This window comes from Protopterus annectens, chromosome 6.part0, assembly GCF_019279795.1.
Source record: "Protopterus annectens isolate FY-2018-M chromosome 6.part0, PAN1.0, whole genome shotgun sequence".
In the NCBI taxonomy this organism is placed as follows: domain Eukaryota; kingdom Metazoa; phylum Chordata; order Ceratodontiformes; family Protopteridae; genus Protopterus; species Protopterus annectens.
Window position 1 is genome coordinate 1,053,178,108 of NC_056737.1, and position 16,749 is coordinate 1,053,194,856.

Genomic DNA, 16,749 nt, shown 5'->3' on the forward strand with positions numbered 1-16,749 from the left:
TATGGTTCCATTGTTGGATTTTTATGGTAAGTAATGGCAAAGGAACCTTACAAGTGGGGGTGAAGAGTACCAGTTTTGTTTTATGTGGATTTAATAGGAGACGCCCATGACTGAGCCAGATTTCTACTTTATTAAAGGTGCTTTGGGATAAACTCTGTAGGTCTGTCGGAGCGGTAGCAGAGCAGATTAGGGCAGAGTCATCTGCATACTGAATGCAAGTTGCTGTTAGGATGACTGTATTCAAATCATTAATAAAGATGGGGAAAAGAAGTGGACCTAATATAGACCCCTGAGGGACTCCGAGGGTGATTGGTAATAGAGTGAAAGTTTCCCCTTCCATAATATAGTTTGTTGTCAGCCACTTAGATAAGACTGAAACCACCAAATTGCTTGGTTATCTAGTGAGAGTGTTTTTAGTGTACTTATTAGTAGCTGGTGGTTTACCATGTCGAACACCTTTGATAGGTCTAAGAAAAGGGCAGAGGAGAGCCTGGCAATCCAGGAGTTCCTATTCTACCTCCTTTACCTCATATGGTCAGTGGCAGCTTCAGGTTCTTTTTCTTGACAGGGCACAACAGAGGCATAGTGGATAGCTGGCGGGGCATGCAGGACATGTAAAAAAAAACATCATGCCAATAACATACAGAATTCATGATACATGTTAACAACTCAACTATAATTCACTGGTAAAAATACAAGACCTTTTCCCTTTGACAAAACAGTGAATGTCAGAATCTCACAAACCCTGGCAATGTTCACAAAACAGAAAAACTAGTAATCTGTCATATTTAAGGATTGTGGTTTGTTAAAGTATAATAAGTCAAAGGTGTAGCTAACATTACAATAGAGGTGGACAATATTGTGCTGAAAGATATTTGTGCCTCAGTAGAAAGAGAAAAAATATTATTAACTCAAATTCAAGAAAAGAAAGTCAGATTTATTTTGTTCTGTGCTGCACTGTAAGGAAAATAATTTTAAAACAAATGCAGCACATTTTGCCAGCATTCAAGATAAAACAAACATCTTTGTAATGCAGACAGCGGTGATCAGCAAAGCTGTTTAAATACTTGTTAAAAGTTAATTTTCATTTTTACATTTTTTCTTTAATTACCCTTGATTTCTGTGACCAGAGCTTTGATTATAATGACAGCTTTGACACCTCAGGAAAAATGGCAGAGAGGATCTGTCAGCACTTGGACTAAAAACTGGAAGCCTCAAAACATGCATTTAAGCTAGTTTATTTTCTTGAGCATTTACAACTACAGTTAAAGATGTACTAGCTTCTATAAGAACAAAAGTCAAGAGTAATTAAAGAAAAAAAAAGTGAAAATTAAAATATGTTCCAGAAGCTGTGCAAGATGCCTGTGACTCACACTACTGCCATTCCGTTTAAAGGAAAACTGTCTTGGAGCTCAAATGTTTGATTTTTTTTTTCATTGTATCTTTTTCTTGGAGTTATTTTAATGCATTAAAATAACTATGTGCTTCTTGTAAAATTTTAATATGTTTTTTTCAACAGGGCCTGATATATTGACATGATGTTTTGGTGCTTTATTTTTCCTTTTCCCAGAATCCATTTCAAGTCCCCTTTAACTGATTCATGCTAGACATAAGGAAATTATGCTGTCTTTCTAGTCTGTGGTGATAAAATGGCAGCATTGTGAGTCACTGGCATCTTGTACACATTTTCAGCAGGAGTGCTTACATTTTATTCCTGAATAACCATTATATACAATTCTCTCGGAGCCTGTTTTAAAAAGTCAGTTCAATTTTACAAATGCAGCCAAAGAAAGTAGCTGAATTACAAGCATTTGTAAGGATTGTCATTTTGTAGTTCTTTGCTATGATCACTGTCCGTCCACCTTACCCTTCCTGATGTGTCAAAGCTAGCACTGTAACCTAAGATCTGTTAACATTTCCAAAAACTTGCTCTGTTACTCAGCAGACCAGTGCCTTCAGTAGTAGGAATGTATATATTTGTTGCTGTCCTGAGTACTGGAGAAATGAGCTAATATATTTGTCATTTCTGCTCAAAAGTATTTAACAAGCACATAAATAGATTGATAGGTGATTGAAACTATTAAAATCGAGAAAGTTGCTGTAACAGAGTTAGAAGGAGGTGGATTAAAATATGGGATTTACTGAATTTGACAAGAAAAAAAATTACCAGAAAATGGAGCAGAAGTAAGCTGGAGTGATGTAGCTGATTGCACTATGGAAGCAGAAGAAATGACAGTTTCAAAAGGAAAACCAGTGGATTTTGGAGATAACGAAAAATAAAACACAGCTGTGTGTTTGGCTAGTAGAGTAACTAGTTTCAGGGGCACACATCAACAATAGGGTATAAAAAAATCTTATGTTGATGCTGTAAGAATGGAAAGACAGCCAGCTGTGACAACAGAAGGTATGTAGGAACAAACTGAACTAAGAAGCCTGTTTTAGTCATTAAAACTGATGAAACCGACATTGATAAAATTAAGTATTTTTTCTTATCAGCTTGTAAAGAAGTGTATTATACACAAAAGGTATTTGATGAAGGAAATGTGTGAATTGGAAAGTGGGAAGTGTTAGTAACAGAGGTAAGCTTCTGAGCCCCCCAAGCTTTCTGTGTTGGAGGGAAGCCTTCTAACTTATCAATGGGAGTGGTAAGCACTAGGTAACCTATCTACCACATAAGGAGTGGTTCTGGCCCAGAAATTGTAGTTACTGGCCGTTTGGGCAGTTTTTCCATCTCTCTCAAATTTCTGATTTAAAAGCCCACATTTGCACTTGTTTCCCCCCTTTCCTGTAACTAGCTTAGTCCAGATACATATTTTTACTTTTAGCACTTGAATTTGCTTATTCGTGATCAGCACTTGTTCAGAACTTGTAAGCACTAAATAACCTACTAATTACTACAGCACTCAACCTTCCTCATTACCTAGAGGAGAACAGTTTTGGTACTTACTTTCCTCACTTGCTTAGAGAAAAACAGCTCTTGTACTCACTGTCCTCACTTATCTAGAGGAAAATAGTTTTTTTTTTTATTCAGGCATGTTCAAGGGTCAGCTCCCAGTGGTCTCTCCTGTCTATTTGATGAATCTGGGCATCTTGGGGCAATGTAGAAATTGCCTCATGTACACAGACAACCCTCTCCTCCTACCACCCAACACTACAACCTGTGAGAGATGTACTTATCTAGCCAAACTGGAGGTAAAGCTCTCTCCAATCAAGACTGAACTTGACAGTCAAGAGGAGAAGGTAAACACTTGCACCACACCACACTCATCACATAGTCTCACTAAATCTACACCACCAAAATCCACACATAGAAACACAAAAACATTCAAGGAGGCTCTCAATAATAATCTGCTCAAGCAACAGAGACCTCCAAAGCAGAAATGCAAGCAACCTCCACCCCCCAACACAACCCAAATGACACATAGCCCGCAGACTCAGTGTGCCACTCAGCCACAGCCAATAAGGCAAAACAACGTACCCAACACACTAGTCATAGGTGACTCTATAGTCAGGCACACTGATGTCCCACTCACCAGGCTAAACAAGGTGAAGGTTACTGTCAGCTGCCTGTCAGGTGCCAGGATCCGCCACGTAACCCATGCACTCAGGTCACTCCACAACAAGTACAAATATGACTCTGTCATTGTCCATGTTGGTGTGAACGACCTGAGACGTACCTCCCTGGACTACATGAAAAGAGACATGGAAGAGCTCTCCGATCTTGTAGCCCAGGCAGGTATGACCCTAGCCCTGAGTAGCATTCTGCCATCACCCAGAATGATGCCGCAGTACAAGGACAAAATTATTGACTTCAACAATTGGCTAAGCTTCTGGTGCCATTCTAAAGGAATCCAATATCTGTCTGCCTGGGATGACATGGTCAACAGACCACGATGTTTTACCAGAGATGGCCTGCACCTGTCACCCCTGGGATTCCGGATACTAGCTAAGGTTCTTGCCACCCCTATAGTGCCTTTTTTAGGCAAGGTTCAAATGACAAATTCACCACCGTAACAGTAACAGGCAAGCAAAAACTGAGGGTGATGCTACTCAATGCTAGAAGCCTAAATCTCAAAATGCGCTCACTCGAGGCAATCCTTAAAATGGAGAACATCGATATCTGTGCAGTTGCTGAGACCTGGATCAAGGCTCCAGAGAGCACCCCTGCACTACCAGTCTATAATTCATATCACACTTTTCGGCCATGTAACCTGGACCGGAACACCAAAGGCAGAGGTGTGTCCATATTCATTAAGGATATCCACACCGCCAGGCTAGTTGCTCAGCATAATACAGCCAAGGTTATCCAAGTGCAACTAACTCTGGGCAAAACTGCAATCCAAATTGTAGTTTGCTACAGATCACCCACCATGCCCCAGGATTCCCACTCCTCTTTTCTTGATGTACTGGAAAATATTAGGGTTCAACCAAACACCCTAATAATGGGTGATTTCAACTACCCCACCATTAACTGGGAAAACTACTCATGTACCAACTCCTTTGCTCAACGCTTTCTGGAATTCATAAACTCCAATGCCCTGGATCAACTTATCCACACCCCCACCAGGGGCAACAATATCCTAGATCTAGTCATTACCAATATGAGTGACCGGTGTTCCACACCTGAAGTCAACGCCTCATTGGTCCGATCTGACCATAAGCTAATTACCTTAGATATCCACATTCTGCCTCCACCCCCATTAAGGAAACCATGGTAAAAAAATTTCTCCAAAGCCAACTTCATGCTTCTTAAGACAGAAGTGGTGAACTTCATGACACCCATGCAGATGGACAATACAGTTACGACTACTGAATCCTACACAATTGCACTTTATAAGCACTTACATGAGTGCATGGATCATGCTATCCCAAACAGAACCAAGACGCTATCCTCCAAAAAAAGGAAGCCAATCTGGTGGTCCCCTGCCATAAACAAATTGTACAACAGAAGGAAGAAACTCTTGCAAAAGAGAGTAAAATCCCACGAGTGGAGAAGCTCCCTGTCAGCCTCAGTAAGAAGCTGCAATCCCTGATAAAATCCTCCAAAGCTAGTTACGAAAACAAAATTGCCACTGATTCTAAAGACAACCACAAAGCATTCTATAGCTATGTCAAGAATCTCAATGACAACACTCAGATCTGCTCTGAGTTACAGCACAATGGCACTAAATATACAGACCCAACTGATATTGCCAACATCCTGGCAGATAGGTTCAGTGCTAACTTTACCCCCCTCTCACCCCCTAAAGCGCCCATCTCTATACCAGAAGAATGCAAAGTTCCTGTAATTACGGCTGCACAGGTAAAAACCACACTCTCCAAAGCCAAGAACATAGCATCCATGGGACCAGACAACATCCCAGGCTGCGTTCTACATGAACTACAGAACAAACTGGCACCCTACCTAAGTACCATGTTCAATCATAGCCTCATCTCAGGCTTTGTGCCTGCTGAATGGCGCACAGCAACGGTTATCCCACTCCACAAGGGGGGAGCCACCACGGACCCCGGGAACTAACGCCCCATTAGCCTGACGAGCCTGGTCTGCATGGCCATGGAACGTATTATCATGGAATTTATAAACAAAGACATTGGTAATCTGCAAACTCTGGATCCCACCCAGTTCGGGTTTGTAAAAGGCAGATCATGTCTCCTAAACCTGACAGACTTCTTTGAAGCAGTCACCAAAGCCGTATACAAGGGTAAGGTGGGTTACACAGCCTATCTTGATCTTGCCAAGGCTTTCGACACCATCCCCCACTCTGGAATTATAGATAAACTCACTAAACTAGGTATAAATCCCTATGTCACAAGATGGGTTGCCAACTGGCTCACTGACAGAACCCATACTGTGAAAGTAGCAGACTCCAAATCTGACTTCAGACCAGTGACAAGTGGAGTAGCACAGGGTTCAGTCCTGGGTCCTCACCTGTTTGGTATCTACTTCTCTGAAGTACAGGCTAACACAGAAGGTGTTTGGATAACAAAGTTCACAGATGACTGCAAACTAGGAGCCATAATCGAAACTCCTAACGATGTGGACATCCTACAAAAGGGCCTCACTGAGACAGATGCCTGGTGTCAAAGCCATGGCCTCAAGCTCAATGCTAAAAAGTGCATTGTCATCTCCTTTGGTAAAAACTCTGTACCCATGAACTACAACATAGGCGGTAGTATACTTAACACCGAAAGTGTGATAAGAGACCTTGGGACACAGGTGGACAGTAGTCTCTCCTTTGATAATCACATTGCCACAGTAGTCAGGAAATCCTTCTATGTGGCACACCTCATCACAAAAGTTTTCTCATCCAGAAAAAAAAGAGGTCATTGTTCCCCTCTACTCATCACTCATTGGACCCATTATAGAGTACAATGCCCCCTTTGGTATGTACCTCACAAGACATCTACAACAACTGGAAAGGCTGCAGAAATACCTCACAAAGAGGATTACTGGCCTGAAACAGATGCCCTATGCAGACCATCTCAAAAAACTCCAGCTTTACTCCGTCGCATATCGCCTACTCAGAGGTGATCTCTGCCTAACATACAAAGCTATGTCAAACCCAGAGCTGTTGGACATGCTCCACTTAAAGAAATCCCAATCCCTCCAAGCTACATGCTCTAGGGACCTAAACCTTGTCACCACAATAAACAGAACATGCCGGAGGGATAGAAACCTGTCCCAGAGACTTCCCATACTCTGGAATAAACTACCTATCTATATCAAACAAAGCTCCTCATTAGCACTCTTCAAGAAAAATCTTGATGATTGGATGGGAGATAGGAAATTCACCCTGGGGATCACCTCTGTGGCTCTGCTCGACAGTGGCACAGGAAAATAATTGGGTGGCAAAAGCCAGGGTACCTTTTTGGCTGGGCTTGTATAGGCCCCAGGGCCGATAGCCTAGTACCTACCTATGAACCTAATAGAAGAAAGTACACTGAATGGTCAAAATGTAATTTTTTTTATTAAACAAGAAACATCTTTATTAAATTCACTTATGACATAGGTGAGCATACATTTATATAAATGAAAACAAACCATATTAACATAATATTAGTTGCAAACATTGTACATCACTTATAATCTATCCAGTCACTGTCAGCCAAACATTACATAGCTCATTCAATCCCTGCCTTCTTTTAAACCTCATTCCTTGTCTACATGTCTTGTTCCCACAATTTCCATTTTTCCTACGTAATTTGCTCCTACTTTTTCTGAAGATCCCATTTTCAATTTTTTATCTCTGTTACTATATTCACTGCCTCTAGTGCAGTTGGTTTAGACTTTGATTTCCATTTCATAGTAATTACTTTTTTTGGCAGCCACCATAATTAGACTCAACAATGCCTTACTATGTGTAGGCAATTCCAATTCTGTATCATCGCTCAAAAAATCATTACCTTACCAATTTGCTCACCCAGTATTTCTGATAGAGTAGTCTGCAGGGAATATTTAAAGTCTGCCAACTCATTACACTCCTAGAAAATATGTTCCTAATCATCTCTTTCTTTTGCATCACACCTTAAACATTTCCTATCTACCTGAGGAAAAATTCTTTGGAGTCTACTTGGGGTATAAAAATACCTATGTAAACACTTCCAAGCAAAGATCCTAAATCTTCTAGACTTTGTTGCATATTTGGGAGACATGCATATATTTCCTCCATTGTTTCTTTGTGAATTGCTTATCTGATCTCTCTAACCAATCCTTTCTAACCTCCTCTGATAGATTCTTATAGTTATTGTAACGTCCAGAGAATATCCCAATGAACTGCCACCAAATAATGTGAAATCTCTCGCTATCCTGGGTCAGTAACTATGGAGCTACAATACTCACTACTGACTCCAGGAACACAATCTATATCCTGGGGCTGGACTGTATTCTTCTGTCCACCCCAAATATAACTCCTTATTTCAGACTTCAGAGCAATATGTCCCAGTTTGAGACCTCTGATACACTCACACTTAAATTAAATCTCACATATCCAAACATTTCTGGGAAAACCTGACACAGATTTCCAGCTGTGTCCCTTCCCTCAAAATAATAAGGTAACACGCTGCCACAAATCAGAGTGTCTTCATGCTCTTTAAAGGGGTGTCCAATTATAAAAATTAACTATTAAAACAAATAGTAGCAAATGACCTAGGCAACCAGGCACTTGGAGTGGCCCAGGAAGTTATCAAGGCAAGTATAAGCACTGTCAAATCACAAAAAAACCCCACTGATTGACCAACCACACTGTAAGTTAATACAAATATTTAATACCGAGTAAAATGATCAAAAATATAAAACAGTAATTTCCAATAAACAAACAGAACTCAATGACCAAGAAAATAAAATCAATACTGAAGGACAGGAATCCAACATTTAGAAAAACTCTATCTGATCTAACTGATTAATTATAATTTCCTATCTGACTTAAGAATACTGTCCCTGATCTAAACTAAATTACTACAACAGTGCAATGGCAGGCTTACAGTTCTTGGTGAGCCTTTTTGGGTATCCACTGCACAGTACATCTGTGAACAACTCACAACTGGCTGTTAACTGACAATTGACAACTTTAACTGACAACTAATGTCTACAACAGGCTCTTTTATTGACTAGCCTATGTTATAACTGTTACAGTTCTAATTTTCATTTCATATTTTGAAAATCAACCAACAGCTGTTTTCTAAAAGTTCCTTCCTTTCTGCTTCTGACAGTAACACATAATAACTGTTAACATTCCGATGAAATCATCTGCAGATCAGCTGAATCTGAGACAGTTTCCCCTTTTGAATCTTTCTTCACAAACATGCGCAGTTAGAATCTAAAAGGATACTGTTCACGTCTTTAAAACATTCTGCACACACAGATTATCAGTCAACATGTAAGAACTTATTTACAATATCATAGCTAGTCATGCTGGCATATAATACACAGGTTAAACTGAAATTATGTACAAAACTTCGGCCAGACATACTAGCACAAATGACAGTGTCTAATTTCTTTACAGTTATCATGCAATATTTGATATGCTCTACTAATTATTCCTTTTTTTAACAGCAGCTTCTGTTCTAGATTCTACTAAAAATTCTACCAGTGCTGGTTTTTCACTTAAGATCCCTCTATTTTGTTTTCTTTGCCTATAGTCTGATATCAATCCTTGATAAGTAAGGCAATTTCAAGCCTGCAGTCCAAATAAATTCTTGGCCACTTCCCATTCTATTACCTTTCCCTGGCTAATTATTTGCTCCAAGTATCTTGGTCCTTTTGACAGTTTCTTCTATAAATTCCATCTCCTTCTTTCCTGTTGTCTGTATCCCTAATTGCACTCATCCCTATCGACAGAATCTCAATTCTCCATTCTTGTGTTAGCTTAGATCTTAGAATACTTTGTATGGTTATTGTTCTTCTCCTTAAGGATCTACATCCACAATCCCAGGATCTCCTTGTTTCTCAGTCCCACCCCCATGTTGTCATCATCCCTTCCCACTTTGAATTATAGGTTTCTGCTTGTACTATGTACAGGAGCCTCAACTGTTTAGCTCAAAAATATTCCTTGAAATTGGGTAATCCCAGACCACCTTGTTCTGTTGGAAGAATCACCACATCCCACTTGACTCTAGCTGTCTTCCCCTTCCAAATAAAATCCTTCCACTCTTTATTAGTTGCTATCTACAGCTTCACCTCTGGTTGATAGAAACTGACCTCTGTATAAAACTAAAGGGACTAAAACATTTTAATAGCTTGTATCTTGCTAGCCATATCCACAGAGCTTCCAGTGTCTCCGTTTTTGCATTATCTTTTGTTTATTCTCTTCACAAATATCCTTAGCTGCCACACCAGAATCCTTTTTAATCCATATTCCTAAACAGTTCATTTTATCATGTCCCCATAAATATGGATATTGTTGAATCAATTTGTGTGTGGGTACATAATTTACAGCTGTTGTTTGTGTTTTAGCTTCATTAATTTTGTATCCTGAAAACTGAAACTGTCTCAAAATGTTCCACAACACCGAATTGACCTTGTCTGGTTTTATCAAGTATAAAATAATATCATCTGCAAATATTTCCAGCTTTTCTTGACTACCATACCAATTATATCCTTGAATGTCTGAGTCCTTTATTTTCTTTGCTAATGGTTCTAAATATAATGCAAATAACAAAGGGGAAAGAGGACAGCCTTAACCCTGCCTGGTTTCTCTGCAACAACAGAAATTATCAGAGAGAAACCCACCTACTTTAATTTTTGCCTCCTATCCCTCATATATCCTCCTAATCAACCATATAATTTTATCAGGGAATGCAGATGCTTCCAATGCCTTGCTCATAAACTCCCAGCTTACTCTGTCAAATGCTTTATCTGCATCATGACCTAACAACAAGGTATTTTGTTACACTCTGCTTCCTTCTGCACCATCAGTGTTCTGTTAATGCTGTCAGATGTTTGCCTCACCTCCACAAAACCACATTGATCAATATCTATCAACTTTGGTGCCATTCTGTTAGCCGTTATAGACATAAACACTTTATAATCATGGTTTAGGATTGAAATGGGCCTGTATGAAGTTGGATCTTATGGCTGTTTACCCTCTTTATGTATTATAGCCATCACTGATTTCTTCCAGGATGTTGGTGATTCTCTTCACCTTAAAATACTGTTAAATAAAACCTTCCAGATCTTTATCAGTTGTTTTTCCTTCCAAGCTTCACAGGAATAATAGCTATTCTTGGGGACTTACCTGTGGATTGGTTAATGATTTGTTTTATATACTTGTGGTCACATGATTTTTGGACTGCTGGTCATGTGACTTCAGTGACCTGTATTTAAAACATTTGGTTTTTAGATTTGTTTCTATTAGTATTGAGGAAGGATTTTATCCGAAAGCTTTGCTATTATAAAGTGTGTTTTTCTCATTTCTGGTTGTTGTTCATATTTCCTTGCAGCTTGTTCTTCTCTTTCTTAATATGCCATAAATCTGTTTTTTTTTTCTTTTCATATTGTAATTCCAGTTTGTATTATGTTAACTTAACTTTAATGTCTCTATAAACTGGCTAAGATTTCTCTAAATATTAAATAATTGTCATGTAAATTGTACTTATTCTTAACCAATGTTTTCTCATGTCTAACACAGTATAATTTTTTAAACTGTAGATGTTTTTGTATTGTTTCTGAAAATTGCTAAATTATTTTGTAGTACTTTGGAGCTCTTCTCCCCAGGCCTCTTGAAAATGGGCACCTACCCATTTGAACATTCCCAGTAATCAAATATAAATAAATAATGTATGTGTGTATGTATGTATGTATATATATATATATATATATATATATATATATATATATATATATATATATATATATATATAAAACATTCATTAGTTATTTTACTGAGTCATTAGTCTCTCATTATGGGGCAGATATATATCATGGTCATTTTTTTATAAAGGTTATATTACCTATAGTACAGTATGTGATTTAGAGTAAACAGGAAAGTGTTTTATGGAGGTGGATAAAAAGATGCCGGTCACTGCATTGTATAAGGAGGTTGAACTATTTTTTATAGGTCCTATGTCTGAGGAATGTATGAACTGGAGTATTTCTGTAGGAAGGGAATCTGATGGTGAGTATTGCCTGGTGGTGACTGATAGAATTATATAGAAGATCTGTGGCTGGAATTTCTAATGAGCAGGAAATTTGGACTCAGTCCAAGATAGTGACATTTTATTGTGGCCTGATAACTTCATATTTGAACTGCAGTTAGTTGAAGAGGATCACAGAATTCTACTAAGCTGTCTCAAAGTGTAAACATGTCATGGTTAAGTCACCTAAATAAAGCAGTTCAGATTTGGAAGACTCAACTAACCACGTAACGTGGTTTCCAGGAGACATTTTGGATTACTTGGATGATTATATATTCCTGCTACTGTGCAGGATTTATGGTGCCAAGTGGGAGATTAATAGTTACATAATCAATACCCATGTAAAAAAGAGAGGTTCTGCAATTAAAGAACAATTATGTTGGCCCATCCTAAGTATTTATCTGACTAGCTGTCTTATTCTTTTGTATCTGAACACTGTCTTTCATTTCATGGCTGTAAATTGCATTCCAACATAAAAGACTATATTTAATATGCATACATGGTTTTGGGATCTGTGATAACATCATGAATATCTATGTGGCTTGTTTTTGTGAATATCCATAACAGATATAGACTATAGTTGCTTTTTAGCTTTCAGCTTAAGTTGACTCTCCCTTGCAAAGGATTGAAAGTTATTAGGCAAGTAAAGTTTATATATATTAGAGATATTCACAAAATGCAGCTTATAGCTGTGAAATGCAGTATTAGGCTTTATTCCATCTACTGTAATCATTATTTTTTGTATGCTGAAAAGTTTAAAGGCTGCTTGCTAGTTAGTTTAGCAATAACTGATGAGTGGGTGTGGTATATTGAAGATTTAACTATGGATGGTGTGGTTTGATCACGTCAGTTATTGCTATTATACAAATTGTCATTATTTAAGAAAAAAATTACTTACTTTGCGTAAATAATGTCTTTATATAATGGTGCTTGGTGTTCGTCCACATTGTTAATGCATTGTTCTGTTTTGTTAATGAACTGCACATACATATTATATTGTATTGCCACACTTACACAGTGCAAAAAACAAAAAAAAAATTAAATTTAATCCGGACAGTTTAGAGGTACAAGAGAGAGAGGGCAAAAATACAAAAAAAAATCAGGTGCATGTCTTTAGTTTTGCATAACATACTTGATTTTCTTTGTATTTTCTCTGCCCTCCATACATACCTCTCAACCTCTTAGCTCAAGAAAACTGCAAAACCTTAAATAAGGGGGGACAAAGGTCCCTATTGTAAATGTTGCTCTTATAAACTTAGAAAGCTGCTAGAATGACAAGATTTATGCTATCGGGCATTGAGTTCCATAGCATATATTAATAGAAGAAAGTCCGGTCAGACTTCAGTGGCCAGCCAGACTTTTTTTCTGTTGGTGCATGCTTAATTTTACAATGGGCATGCTGGTTGTGCTGACCAATCAGCATGCATGTTTTATACAAGCTACCGTTGTATAATTAAGCAATAACTCATGCCTGGATGTGGGTAATGCTGGATTTACCCACGGTTGGTGTAGTTTGGTCATGAGGGCAAAGCCCGAGTGGCCAAACAAAGACAACTGTGGGTAAATCTAGCTTTACCCACACCCAGAAGTGGGTTATTGCTATTATACAATGACATTATTTAAGAAAAAAATACTTACTTTTCTTAAATAATGGCATTGTATAATGCCTCCGTGCTGCCTTTCCACAGCTTTCTGGTATTCTGCGGCAGTTCTGATGTACTGTACATGCGTATGCTTACGCAGTACATCAGAGCTGTGGGTGGAAGCAACAGAGAAAGCAAGATCTCCATTGCTTTTTAGAAACTGTCTCGCTATGTTAAAGGAGTTTAACATAGCAAGACAGCTTTAAAAAAAGCAATGGAGAAAGGAAGATCTCCGTTGCTTTTTTTAAAGCTGTCTCGCTATGTTAAACTCCTTTAACATAGCGAGACAGTTTCTAAAAAGCAACGGAGATCTTGCGTTCTCCATTGCTGTAAAAAAAAAAACTTATACTAATGGAAAAAGTCCAGGCGACCGGACCTTTTTCCATTAGTATAAGTCTGATTTACAACGTGCACACTGACCAATCACCGTGCACATTTTGGAATATTAATGGGGGGGGGTCGTTGTATAATTAGTAATAAACTACTTGACTTCATTTACAGTGTTTTGCTTTGATATTCTTTTTTGAGAGGTTTAATACCACATAGCAGTAATACTTTTAAAAAGCAAACCAACAACAACTTGGTCCTGGGAGTGGGCTGTGTAGTATCTCATATTAGACATGAAGTATGTTTGGTTGGGCAGTTTGTATGTAATGACAGGAATTCTTAGTTTTATTTTGTATTATGTAGTTATTATTAAAAGAAGATGAGGACAGTGTCTGATAATGGGGTTGTTGTTTATGGGCAGTTAGTGTATAATTTTAGTTTAGTTTAATTTAGTTAAGTTTACTTTAAGCCACAGCAGAATGTCAAAGAAGACTTGTCACTAAAGTATGACTTCTTGTAAATTAGTTCTGAAGAAACAAACATACTTGGTACTTTGAAAAAAAGAAACAGGATCATGTTTGTTCTGATGTGTTTTGATTCACTGTGCATAATACAGAGATAACCTGGAGAGTTGTGTGATCTATACAGTGTATAGTACACACAGAAACACAAAATAAGGTGCCAAGTTCATTTATTGAGTGTAGATAGAGAATTACATTAATGTACAATGCATTACAAAGTCTCACAATTTTCATATGCTGCATGTCAGATTAATTAATTGTTTAGATATAACAGATGTAGACTCAGGTGGGAGTTAGGCAGTGAGCAAAAAGCGTTAATGTTTATTAAAGTGTGTAGTTTAATTCTGACTAATTCTGAGATTCAGACATAACAGTTAGGCAGAGTAAAGAAACAGCTGCTTGCATTGGTTGAGTATTATCTGCTGTCCCGTGAGTGTAAAATTTAATCTTAAGTTATGTAGAACAAAAGTCAATAATGTAGTTCAAAGTATAAGTCAAATCATAGAGATGGGACACAAACTTGTATGGCCTAATGGTTAAGGTGTTTACCACACAAGCACAGGATTTGATTTCTACCTTTGGGGTGGGAAATTTGGCTAAGTTTAAAATAGCCCCCAAGGGCAGATAACTTAGTACTAACCTATGAACAAAAGATGTTGAGGTCACTGAGATCATGTTTGCAGCAGTCATTCAAACATGTTGCTAAGAGTTAAACATTTACTAATTTTGTAAACAGAGTTTTGTGATTGTTTCATATGATCAAACACCATCATGCTACACTGGACTCAACATGCTTAATGTTGTATGTAAAACAAGCCTTTTACATTCAAGATGAGAGGCAACACATGCCTTTCACCATGAAAAAAAAAATCACATTTTCTGAAAAGTCCAAGCAAAACTCTCTAGCTGATGCACTATTTAATTCATGAGAACAAAATAAAAAATCTTCCAGAAAATTTGAGCAGACAAACCACCACAACTTAGGCTGCAGAAGCAACTCACCTTGTTTATGAGGGCATTGCTCACAAACATAGTTAAGATTTACTTGTGTTAAATTTCACAACAACAGATTGCAGTTGGCATTCTCTGTAGTTACTGAGCATCTGTAAGGAAGAAAATATGCTATTTCTAATTAGGGATTCTGTTGAGGTTCCTAAACTTACTTCAAGGGAGGCATCAGAAGCTCCAATTTTACAGCATCTAAAAATTATCTTCAGCTAATTTATCATGCAGCCAGAGATAGAGACCGTGTTTGACAGTTTGCTTCTGTTTGTAGTGACATTGCATTGTGGACACTCACCTAAACTTCAATCTCCCTTTTTTATCCTTAACAGTATAGTGCAGGGCCCACTCAAGCCTCTCTTGCATGAATATTGCTAACCATTTCAAAGATTTTGATAAACCAAATAAATACAGTGTTTCTTAGCAATTTTAGTTCCTATGGGGGAAACAGTATTAACCTTTAAAGTTTCAAAAAAGGCTATTATCTGGTGTCATTCAATCAGTGAATTTAAATCTTTGACATTCAGTGCAGTAAGTTTTATAAACAGAGTACATTTAACAATATATCTGTCAGTTTCTATAACCAGTGAAATCACACTAAATAATTATTCAAATAAAGAGCTACCACCATTAGCCTTCTGGATACAGACAGCAGCATGTAGTAATACTTTAAGAGTTCGTAACTCAAGTTGAAGAGCATTAGGATACAGGAGAGAATGTCCACAGACACACTGCAACAAGGACCTACTTCCTGTAGGGGTATCTAGATACAGGAGACAATGTCCACAGACGCACTGCAACAAGGACCTACTTCATCTAATACAGGAGAGAATGTCCACAGACACACTGCAACAAGGACCTACTTCCTGTAGGGGCATCTAATACAGGAGAGAATGTCCACAGACACATTGCAACAAGGACCTACTTCCTGTAGGGGTATCTAATACAGGAGAGAATGTCCACAGACACACTGCAACAAGGACCTACTTCCTGTAGGGGTATCTAGATACAGGAGAGAATGTCCACAGACACTGTAACAAGGACCTACTTCCTGTAGGGGTATCTAATACAGGAGAGAATGTCCACAGACACACTGCAGCAAGGACCTACTTCCTGTAGGGGTAATTAATACAGGAGAGAATGTCCACAGCACACTGCAACAAAGACCTACTTCCTGTAGGGGTATCTAATACAGGAGAGAATGTCCACAGACACACTGCAACAAGGACCTACTTCCTGTAGGGGTATCTAATACAGGAGAGAATGTCCACAGACACATTGCAACTAGGACCTACTTCCTGTAGGGGTATCTAGATACAGGAGAGAATGTCCACAGACACACTGCAACAAAGACCTACTTCCTGTAGGGGTATCTAATACAGGAGAGAATGTCCACAGACACACTGCAACAAGGACCTACTTCCTGTAGGGGTATCTAATACAGGAGAGAATGTCCACAGACACACTGCAACAAGGACCTACTTCCTGTAGGGGTATCTAATACAGGAGAGAATGTCCACAGACACACTGCAACAAGGACCTACTTCCTGTAGGGGTAATTAATACAGGAGAGAATGTCCACAGACACACTGCAACAAAGACCTACTTCCTGTAGGGGTATCTAA

General features: G+C 38.4%; 1 protein-coding gene across 3 annotated transcripts in view; it reads left to right on the forward strand.

Annotated features, from left to right (window-relative positions):
• RGS6 (regulator of G protein signaling 6) overlaps positions 1-16,749 on the forward strand; it is a 2,564,457-nt gene that overhangs the window by 2,062,428 nt on the left and 485,280 nt on the right. The window lies entirely within an intron of this gene.